The sequence below is a fragment of the Sinocyclocheilus rhinocerous genome, unplaced genomic scaffold, assembly GCF_001515625.1.
Source record: "Sinocyclocheilus rhinocerous isolate Xijiao unplaced genomic scaffold, SAMN03320098_v1.1 scaffold1382, whole genome shotgun sequence".
Lineage (NCBI taxonomy): Eukaryota > Metazoa > Chordata > Actinopteri > Cypriniformes > Cyprinidae > Sinocyclocheilus > Sinocyclocheilus rhinocerous.
The window spans coordinates 61846-73812 of record NW_015657958.1 but is presented as its reverse complement, the minus strand read 5'-3'; the positions used below and the strand labels follow the sequence as shown (position 1 = coordinate 73812).

Genomic DNA, 11967 nt, shown 5'->3' with positions numbered 1-11967 from the left:
GTGCCGAGCACAGGCCCTTCCTTGGACTGCCATCTGAAATTCAAATGGACGTGTGGAGGAGGCACGGCAGAACGGAGTCACGGGGGACCTTTACTCGGAAGCAGTAACACAGGAGGGAAAATAAACATAAGGAAGGAGGAGGAAGCGGCTGCTATGAGCGTGCGACGTCTTCTGGTCATGGAAGAAGTTTTTGGGAAACAGCGCTTCTTGGGATCGCTTCTCTTTTAGTATATTAGGACATACGAAATGGGAAAATAAATGAACGCCGGAGTTCTCCGTGAAATTGTAGCCCCTCTGGCAAACAACTGCCACACCTTCGTCATCAGTGTAACAGGTAAAGGTTTTCTCTTAACGCGCTTCATCATGTAAGAGCTAACGTTTTTCCTCGCACCTGTTGCGCAAAGCTCGATATAGGAGGATTGAACATTTGGCCAATATGAAGATACATCTTTAAAAAGTAAACAGTAAATAAAGTCTACTTTATTGCCACTAAAACTATCCTTTTGGCAGAAGCCTATCATCCTCATCCATTTTTTTTTTCTGGAACATGAAGGAGATAAACAACGTAATAACTGAGTCAGATCGATTACCTGGAGCTTAGTTATTGTTGGTTACTGGTAGTTGAAGCCTGTTCTTGTACTTTGATGGCAGAAGAAACAAACACGGTTTTACCTTGTCAGATGAAGGTGTTGCAGTGAACAGGGTGTATACTTTTTCTGTTTGCTTGTATTGTTAAAAGTGTAGTTCACCTCAAAATAAAAAAAAATTCTGTAATATTCTCACCCTCATGTCAAACCCACATTACTTTTTTCTTCTATGGAACACAAATGGAAAAAGTTAGGTTACTTAACATTTTCCATGCAATTACAGATCATGGTGACTAAAGATGTAAGCTTAAAAAAAGGAAACAGAAGCATGATTAAAGTTGTTTGTGGGATTTGTCTACTGTATTTTAAGTCTTCTGAAGCCATGTGATACTTTGTGTGAAGAACAGATTGAAATGTCTGTCTTTATTTACTGAAAACATTCCCATTCAGTGAGCTATTAATGACTGTGACTGAATTATTAAATCATAAATAGGCCTATCTCTTCTCTTTTGAGTTACCATTTATTTTCATTGGATGATAAAAAAAAATAATAAAAAAAAACAGGGCATTCTTCAGAATTTCTCTTTTGGTTCAAGGAAGAAAGATGGGTTTGAAACAACATGAGGTGAATGCTTAAATCTCTCTTTCTGCCAATATCTTTGCTTTGTTTGGGAATATAAATTGAACAACATAAGTGATTCAGATGAGCTGAAGTTTGGTTATCATTTGTATAATTTTAAATGTGGTTAAAGCCATTATTTTTAACTGTGAACCGATGGCGGAAGAAACAGGCTTTTACCTTGTAGGTGAAGGTGTTGTTTGTAAAAGGTGTAGTTTTTCTGCCCTTGGACAGTTTAGTTTGAACTAATTAAAAATGAATGTGTTTTCTGGAAAAAAAGCAGCTGTTAAGCCGAGGAAGGAGGAGCCTACAACATTTGAAAATTTTATGCTTTTAGCAATTTTAGAAATAACCTTTTTAGGAATGTTTTGTCAGGTAACTTAAGTGCTTCATCTGATAACATCTACTGAAAATTAGCTGGTTTTTATTGAGCACCGAGAAAAAGGTCAAATCAGCATATTTGACGAAGGATGTTTACGAAGGATCGTGTGACCCTGAAGACTGCAGTAATGGATGCTGAAAATTCACCCTTGCCATCATAGCAATAAATTACATTTTAAAGTACATTAAACAGTTCTTCAGATTGTAATAGTACTTCACAATATTACTGCACTGTATTTTTGATCAAATAAATGCAGCCTTGATGAGACTTTCAAAAACATAAAAAATATTAAATAACAGCATCACTTTGGACACTTTTAACATTGAACTAAAAGCTCCCAAGTAAGTTTTGTTATTTTTATATACTTTTTACATTGTAAAGTCCATTTAGACTTTGTCAGGTAGTCAGTCTCTATAGGCTCGATAGGCTTGTGTTATCGTTTACAGTAGCTGTGAGGGGGGCTGAGCAGGTTTATGCAGTTTGTCTAGGTGTTTACAGTCAGACTCATTGTTTACTTTTGAGCAAGGTCTGCTGTGCTGAGTAAGGTGTGGTCTGAGGTGCCCTACAAAGGCCACTGGGCCTCGTGCTCTGCTCTGTCAGGCTCCGGCATTTTATCTTGATATTTACACTACTAGTGTGTACACAGACTAGCCTATATTGTACATCTGAGTGTGACGTTGTGTAGTACAAAGCAGCACCCTTTTCCATGGTTTACTATTCAGAGTTTTAATCTCTCCATCTCTTTCCTTTTAGCCATTTCCCACTTTGTAAGCATGACTCTGTTTGAAGGACAGCACATTTAACAGTGATAAGAGTTAAAAATACATGTTGTGAATAGCAGGGCCTGTGTGTTAACACGTCTTCCATCTTGTGTGATCTTATGACTGTGGAGCTCTGATTGTGATCGCTAGTGTTGCCTAGACTTCATTCGTAGTCCATAATGATGCAACATTCACAGATTAATGTCACTTTAATAACACTGTTTGTAGCTTTAATACTCACTGTAATTGTAATCAAGTGTAACTTTATATTATGTTCTTATATAAAAACACTCTTAGTAACCTTCATTCATTCTAATATGCTAATATTCTAATATGCTGATTTGGTGCTCAGAAGCATTTTCTGTATATGTGTGTGTGTTTAGATATGTAGTAGCTCATTTACTATTTCAAACTTTGTGAATTACAGTCTGTTCTCATTTTTTGGTGCACATTAATTGCACATGTTTAATGGATGAATATGAAATTTCAGGTTCGAAGTTGGCAAGCAATCAAAAACATGCTCAGAATGTAATGTATTTTATTACGGCCTAACCATAACCTCTTCTTTAATACAATCCCAAAAACTTACTATGTCAAAGAAATTATCTGTATTGTTCTCTCACTGTAGAAAATGCTTCATGTGGTAACATATAAATTAACTTGTTTAATTCAGATCAGAAATATTATTTATTATGCATCAACCTATCTCCAACAACAAAAGTAATTTTCAGGGTTCAGATAAGGTACAAATTACTCCTTAAGGTAACGACTACACAGTTTCTCTTCTTACAGTGCTTGGTAGTTAACTAGATTGATGTACATGATTGTGATTATCAGATTTTTTTATCAAATATTTATTTATAAGGCAATAGCCATTTGCGTACAAGAAATCAGCATTTTAGGACTAGATGTCAGAATTTTAACCCTGCAAGCAACTAAATACACCACAATAATGTCTCTTGTCAGTGTGACTCACAGTTTTTATAAACAAACACATAAGAGCCAACATCATAAACTGAAACAGCTGAATAATAACTGGCAGTGACTCTTGAGTGTTTGGAAGTGCCTCACACAGGATGTAAGGTGGATCCTTGTTTTGTATATTTAGCACTGCATTAAGTGATGATATGGGCATTCTCAAGAGGGCTGATTCTGTACACACTGGTCTTCTGGTAATGAGGCCATGGCAACAGTGTCCAGGGCAACACGCCCATATTTGGCCACATTTCAAGCCATATTTAAAAGGAGCTTTGAATGCATTTATATTTTTCACAGATATGATGTTTACCTGGTATAATATAGAGAAATCGCGTTTGTCATTTAGATACTCAGCTTTTTTTTTTCAACTAGCTAAATAAAGATAAAGACAGGGAAATATGAACTCAAATCGCACTTTTAAGTTTGTGATGAATTTTTCATGTTTCTTCATGTTAATGACCCTTGTCAATTTCATGCCATCTGGCTGTTTCCATATGGCATAAATAAAAATGAAGAGGAGCTTAACGCATGCTGAGAGCAAGAGAAATTCTAAACCAATTTTCCCACTTATTTAAACCACACCTTCATGAATCTGATCCCTAGTAACCCTCCACCTGTACAAGACCTACACATCATCCAATACTCAGATACACACACACACACACACACACACACACACAGTATACTGGTAGATAACCTAATATCCTTTACCATCTCTCTCTCTCTCACTTGCTCTCTCTCTCTCACACTTGCTCTCTCTCTCTCTCTCTCTCTCTCTCTCTATTTCTCTTTATTTGTGTATTACTCTATGCACTTTGTGAAACATTGACACTATCATTAATGTAAAAAATAGTGGTTTAAGAGTAAGCCATTACCCCAGAGGAGTATATCTAAATTTAAGTCCTTGTAAATGACCCAGAACTGTATGTGCCTTTGATTTGTGGAAGTACAAGTTCATCTCTTTCCTGTCTTTGGACTCTCTCTCCCCTCTCCCTCGCTCGCCCTCTCCTCCTCCCCTCTCTCTCTCTCTCTCTCGCTCTCTCTCTCTCTCACTCGCTCTCTCTCTCTCTCTCTCTCTCTCTCTCTCTCTCTCTCTCTATTTCTCTTTATTTGTGTATTACTCTATGCACTTTGTGAAACATTGACACTATCATTAATGTAAAAAATAGTGGTTTAAGAGTAAGCCATTACCCCAGAGGAGTATATCTAAATTTAAGTCCTTGTAAATGACCCAGAACTGTATGTGCCTTTGATTTGTGGAAGTACAAGTTCATCTCTTTCCTGTCTTTGGATATCGAGGGTTGTGTAATGTTTCGACTCATAACATAAACCAGGATTTTAGACTATTAAACATAACTGAGTTGCTGCCACAACAGCGATCAGCTTCCTGTACACCGGTACATTTAATATATCCACACTTTAGCTATTTGCTGTTTGCATTTAATGTAAAGAATTATATCAATTATATTAGGGCTGCAACTAACGATTATTTTGATAGTCGATTAGTGAAAGTTTTTGCGCTGAGGACGAACATGCATCTGTCAAAGCGCAGGACAGGGCAAGCCTATAGCCTACGCCATACGCTAATGCGTTAGGTTAAAGCTTAAAATAAAGAATTCTTAAGTTTTGGGCAGCTTGGATCACGTACTTCTCCCGCAGCATCTCATTCTGTTTCCTCCACTATTTTTAGATGCATTTTGTCCGTAATGCGCTATTCAGTGCTGTAATTTGACGTGACCGGCTGGAGTTGGACGTGCACCGTGGGCAGACCCGACTAATCGATAATGAGAATCGTTGTCGATTATTTTCATTCTCGATAATAATCGATTTTATCGAGTAGTTGTTGCAGCCCTAAATTATATAATGTTATATAATATAATATAATATAATGAGTTATCTGTTTGTTCAAATAAACTCTTCACACACACACACACACACTAATTTGCTGCTTATTAGTAGTTAGTAAGGTAGTTGTTAAGTTTAGGTAATAAGGGTCACATTTTAAGGTCCAATTCTCACTAGTAACAAATCATTAACTATGAATTTTGCCTCAATAAACTCTTAATTTGCTGCTTATTAATAGTTAGTTAGGTAGTTTAGGAACTGGGTAGGGATGTAGCATATGGTCATGCAGAATGTGCTTTAATAAACAGCCAATATGTTAATAATAGGCATGCTAATTAGCAACTAGTTAATAGTGAGAATTGGTCACTAAACTAAAGTGTTACAATAATAAAATATGGTCATGCAAAATAAAGCATTAATATGTTCTTTATAGGTACTATTAAACAGCCAAAATGCTAGTAATATGCATGTATTTAATAGTAAGAAATGCTCCTTAAAATAAAGTGCTTCCATTTTTTTATACATTATGTCTCCTGACTGTAATTTTTCATCAGGATCGACCATTTAACCCCAATAATGCTTTGTCAAAAGTTAGTGTACTTGGTTATCAAGGAGTCAACATGTCAGTGAAATATAAAACGTGATTAAAAATAAAAAAATCAGTCATGCATAATTTCCAATCAAGCTGTCAAATTATGCAAACAAATATGGAAATGTTATTTCATTGTGTTTATGTAGAATTTATAAAATGCTAGCAATGAAATTAGCCTTAGAAAGACAAAGGAGTTGGTCATTTTATTCCAATAATGATTTCCACCACAGAATACCATTAAACAAAATATAATACTATGTGGTGAAATGTTTATGACTTTTAGACAAATTGACAAAAATGAGAGAATTCTTGAGTGATGCGTCTATGTACACATTTTCAGTAGACAAATTAAATTAGTCAGATTGTGAAAAGGTTAAACATCCAATTATATGCTGGTTTCTATTAAGCAGTAATAAAAATTAAAAAAAAAACAGGAAAGCGGCAGCGGCAGCATCTTACAGGTGGCTGTGAGAAGATTTCAGTGTATCAGAGCAGTGTGTAAATGAAATCAGCTGGTCATTGATAGCTCTAATTATCTCTTGACACTGGTCTATCTGGCTGTTTGCTTGACTTTGTTCTCAACAAAATTGAAAGGAAATGAACTGTTAGTGGCTTGTGCGTTTGTTTATCTTGGCTGTGGAAAGCCAGTGCATGTGTGTAGGTTTGTGTTGGCACACACACCACAGCTAAACCAGTTGAAGGGATTTAAACATTTGAGTAATGCTCAGAGCAAAGCACCTTCTAAAAAGTGTGTGTGTCGATCAGTAATACTGTGTGTCTGCCTTTGAGCTTAAATACGTAAGTCTGTGATTTAATGCTATCGCAGTGTGTGTGGATGCCTTGCCTACCTGTTTGTGTGTGGATGTGTGTCTTGAGTAGGTCAAGTCAAGTCAAGTCACCTTTATTTATATAGCGCTTTTAACAATACAGATTGTGTCAAAGCAACTGAACAGCATTAATTAGGAAAATTGTGTGTCAATAATGCAAAAATGACAATAGTAAACACTCATTTTTCAGTTAAAGGCAGTTCATCATTGAATTCAGTGATGTCATCATAAAGGTAAAGGGCTGAGGAATGGAAAAGCCCCCTCATTTTGTTGCAGGAGATTAAGCATTTGTCACTTTCAAAGCATAGGCCAGAAAGCTGAGCTGGAGGGCACACATTCTACAGTGATGAGAAATTCCCTTCTCCAATTTATTCCAATGGCGAAATGTCTGCCAATGGCATATTGGCTAGCTCAGATTTCAGTCTGCCTCGGTTTCAGCCCACAATCTCCAGTAATCTCTCCAGGAATCACCTTTCTCCAAATGGAACATTTCAATTCGTTGGATATAGAGTCCTGGATATGCCATTCATCTTAACTTCGTATCAAATTCTCTTGCATTCTGTTGATCTTCTGGTCATCTTTGTTGAGACTGTTCAGTAAAAACTGTAATGTGTTTCATAAAGAGCATGGCTAGGAATGGAATTCTTGATGGATTTAAAGGGGTCATATGATGCGATTTCAAGTTTTCCTTTCTCTTTGGAGTGTTACAAGCTGATTGTGCATAGATAAGATCCCTGAAGTTGCAAAGACTAAAGTCTCAAAACCAAAGAGATATTCTTTATCAAAGTTAAGACTCTGCCACGCCCCCCTAAAACGGCTCGTTCTAACACGCCCCCACATATCTACCTCACTATGTGGAAGTATTAGCATAATGCGGCCCAAATGTTCACGGAAAGAAAGAAGGCCGTGGTTTCAGTAACCGCAGTTACAGTGTTTCCCACAGACTTACACTCTATTTGTGGCGGCATACATATGCAAATTCATTCTCTACCAGCAGGAGGCGCTTAGAGCGGGAGAAATAGACGTTTCCCCGGTAACCGATGTACACAAAGCAGCGCTCTGCTCACAAACGCTGCTTTATCAGACATTAAATGCAAGATGAAATGAAAATGACAATTTTCTGAAGACAGTTGGTTTCCTTCAGAAATACAGTGATATAAAAACATCCGCACCGGGTTTCGATTTTGAAACGTGCAGTGCTCATGTTTATTCAACGAAGTCAAAGCCTTTTGGAAAATCTGTTTGTGGCAGTCAGTTTTGATATTGTGGCGGGCTGCCACAAAAAACTCAATGTATGGGAAACACTGTACAGTATATGTAAATGAACAATGTATTCTCTTACTCCATTTTGCCCGCACCCAGATGTATCTGTTTATTTGTCAGTAGAAGTCTACCGGATTGTGCAAAATACACCATTTTGTGCCATCCTGCAAATGTGTTACAGTTACAGTTTTTGAAAAAAATTACAGATCATGCATCTTTGCATTCCCACCCATGGACCGTTGGATTGACAGAAGGGCAATGACAAATCAGAAGTGCATTATGGGTAGGGATGCATCGATCCAATACTTAGTATCGGTATCGGCTCCGAAACTGGCATTTTCGGGTATCGGTCCGACGAGACCGATCCAAATCCGATATTGTGCGTATACTATTCTGTGTAGTTGTAAAGCCCCATGAAAGCACAAAAACATTATAAAGCACCATAAAGTCAAAGTCTACGTGTTCTGAAGCCGTTCCATAGTTTAACGTGAGGTACAGATGAATATTTAAGTCATTAAATTAAAGTCGACTTAAACTCTTCTCTCCACTGCGGTCATCCTCCATTCAACGTTCAAACTGCGTGTCGCGTTCGGATAAGCGCTTTGTGCCGCTCTGTATTGGAGCTTTTCATATTATAATACTTTTGCGCTATGAAAGATTATTTATAGCGTTTCTTGTTCTGTCCTATTATAGAAGAAAGGCTGTTATTAATCTAATGTATAGCACAGTAATGGAGGCAGCAACATATGATAGATAGGACTCATATCTATTATATATGTTACTGCCTTCATTACTGTTATACATTTAAAAGAAATGTCTTTTAAATGTTTATATTTATATATTAATACATTTACTTGTTTTCATTAATGTATTTTACAACAATTCAAAGAGCAATGTGTAACATTTTACCAGATATTCACTTTTATTTGTTCCGCACTAAATAATGTTATTTCGCTAAATGTTTAGATTTTATAAAATTGTGCACTCAAGATTTTTCTAGAATAAATTTTGCTGCTAAATTATCCACTAACTTAGTTTATAGTAGTATTTTTGTCATAGATTATGATTATGTATTTTTTCATTTGTTATTTTTCATTAAAATGAAGTTGTCTATATCTAGAAGTTTGTGTTTAACACACAAAAGAGTGATAAACAGGTCAACACAGAGAAGTATAGAAATTCTACATTGATTTAAAAAAAACTGCGCTGGTATCGGATCGTATCGGAATCAGCCGATACTCAGAATTTTCTGGATCGGATCGAATCTGAAAAAATTGTATCGTTGCATCCCTAATTATGGGTGTTGAAGTTTTCCCTTTTTCTGTTTTCTCTAGTCACATAGCTACGTTTTCAAAAAATGTTGTTTAGAATTTTCAAAATAGATTTTCAGCCAAGTTGCTAGCAGTAATTTACTTCTTTAACGATTTTTTTTTATTCTTATGTAAAACTAAAAACAGTTTCCTTAATTGAAATAAAACCACAGATTTCTCTCTAGTGATACAGTATATGGCAGACTTCTCCAGTCATTTAGTCTGGGATTTAAGTGGACTAAATCAGTGGTTCTCAATGTTCCTGTAGCCCCCTGCACATTTAGCATGTTTCCTTATTTAAACACACCTGATTCAGGTCATCAGTTCATTAGTAGAGACTCTAATGATGCCTTCATGTGCTTTCGGAAACTTACTACTTTCCACTTCTGAAGTTGTAATTACGAGTTTGTCGTGTTCAAGTGCTTTGTTGTCGGAAAGAACAGAAATCATGGTGGACAGCCTATTCATTATTGCCTGTTTCTTGGGGAAATCTTAAAGCCAAAAGGTATATATTGGAAGTTAATTAGTCAATATCCAACAGGGTTTGAATAAAATGTAGCGTCCCATTATTTGGTAACCATATAAACATTCACAGCGCTAAGAAATTCAGCTGGCTGACGATTCCTAAATTTTGATCAAATAAATGCTATTTTCACTGTGTTCAATACATACTACACAACAAATGGTTATTTATATACGTAAATATACATGACTGTAATGGCAGGAGAAAGCAATGTAGATGTTGTGAGAAAAACTAATAAAACTACTGCTACTGCTATGTTTCTCTCCTCCGCCATATTTAAAGTTTATGGCTCGCCCAATTTGGAAAGTTGAGTTTCCCAGTTGCAAATACGACTAGAGAGGCCATTCGTGTCCAATTTCCAACTAGAAAACTTGTATTTCAGATAATTACAATAGCATGTGAAGGCAGCAGAAGACCTGAAATGGGAGCGTCAGACAAAGAAGACATGCAAAATGGCCATTTCTCAATATGCGTTCTTGAGTGGTCTTGCATTCTGACAAGATCTCGTACTACATTATCCACACCTGCCGAGGTTCAAATCCAATACTCAAGAACACAAGTACAGAGGATGCATGAAAGTGCCCGGATGTGTTCTTGATATCAAGGATGCATCAAACACAGACTTCAGAGAATCAAACCATTAGAAATTCCCGAAGACGACGAATGGAAGCCTTTAAAGCTCTCGCTTTCACTTAAAGAATTCCCACTGTAAGATTGGAAATATGTAGTGGTCCGTTAAAGTAAACATTTTTTCTTACTATATAAGATGATTTATTTTATTTTGATATTAATTGTGTTGTCACATTACAGATTAACTACACAAGAAACTGATTTGTCATTGTATTTATGGAAAGGAAGACTGTGTGCTATGTTGACTGCTGTAAAATGCAATAATCTCTAGCAGCTGACAAAGAGGTTGCCAGGTGCCCATGTCATACTCCTGCTGTCAAACTGTCTGCTGCGTACCACATCTGGCTGCTAATCACCTAGCAAAACTCCATCCAGTTTCTTGTGTCCATGGCAATGGTTTGAAAGCTGTGAAGTGTGAGTGTGAAGTTTTAGGATAGTTTTTGTATGAACATATTCCAAATTTTGTAAATAGAGCAACTTTGTAATATAGTAAATAGAATTACATTGCATTTAAAATTGAATTAATGTCACATCAAAACAACAGAAGGCTTCTGTTCTCAATCATATTTTTTTTTACTCAAATAAGACAATAAATCTTGATTTCTTTCACATACAGACATCATATAGACACAAAAAACAACTCTGTTCACAATGAAGAGTGTTGCATGTTGATGTCTAGTCTACGTGCAGTGTGTTTTGAATTTTTCCACTTGTTAAACCATTTGCCTTTCTGTCACAGTGGCTGGCTTGTCAGTAAACCTGTACAACAAATATTGCCTAACTTGATATACCTGTTAAATTTTATTTTATTTGTCTTAGTTTCAAGCACATGGGATGCCACGAGTGAATGACGTAGGTGATTCTTGCTTCCTTAATACTAAACTACAAACATTTAATTGCATTCGATTCTGGTACAGATTACTGCTTTTACCCTTAAATGTGACATAATTAAATGGAAATGTTGTGTAAATAAGTGCTGTTAACTAAAATTAAAAGTATTACAAAACATGGCTAACTGAAATAAAATAAAACATAAATATTACATAAAAAATAACTAAACGAAAATGAGACATGTTGCCTTGCCAACTAACTGAAACAAGTTTACATTAAGTACTAAAATAGAGTGGGGGAACTATGACGTCAGAACCCAGAAGAGTAATTCGCCACAGATTCCTTCCCGAGATTTTCCTATGGGTTTTTATAATGGGGTTTTTCAATTTACGAGTAAAATAAAGCCTGTGGTAAACATAACTTGACGATACTTTTACATTTTGTTCTACAACGTAAATTACACACAAATGGCCTTAACTACTATGTACTTACATTTAAATTAATCTTTTGGTACAATGCACTTATTGTGTACATGCTTTTACATTGTACTTATATTTAAAAAATGCCTGCATGTAATTACATCTGTAATTAATTTCTGTAATTACATTTATAATTACACTGTTGACCCATCCCTTACACCTTAACCCACCCTTAATCCTACCCAAACCACCAAACCTGTCCCTAACCTTATCTGTTTCCCACCTCAATAGCAGAAAAGTGTTTTGCAATACAATATGAACACAATAAGTACATTGTACTTATTATTTTTTTTATGTAAGTACATAGTAGTTAAGGCCACTTAATATAAAGTGGGACCAC

At 36.0% G+C, this 11967-nt stretch overlaps 1 protein-coding gene across 1 annotated transcript in view; it reads left to right on the top strand.

Annotated features, from left to right (window-relative positions):
• Positions 1-11967, top strand: part of LOC107721656 (uncharacterized) — a 22424-nt gene continuing 10457 nt past the window's right edge. Inside the window, exon 1 of the mRNA XM_016529776.1 lies at positions 1-334. The gene's annotated coding sequence lies outside the window, so the exon portion shown is untranslated. The remainder of the gene's footprint in view (positions 335-11967) is intronic.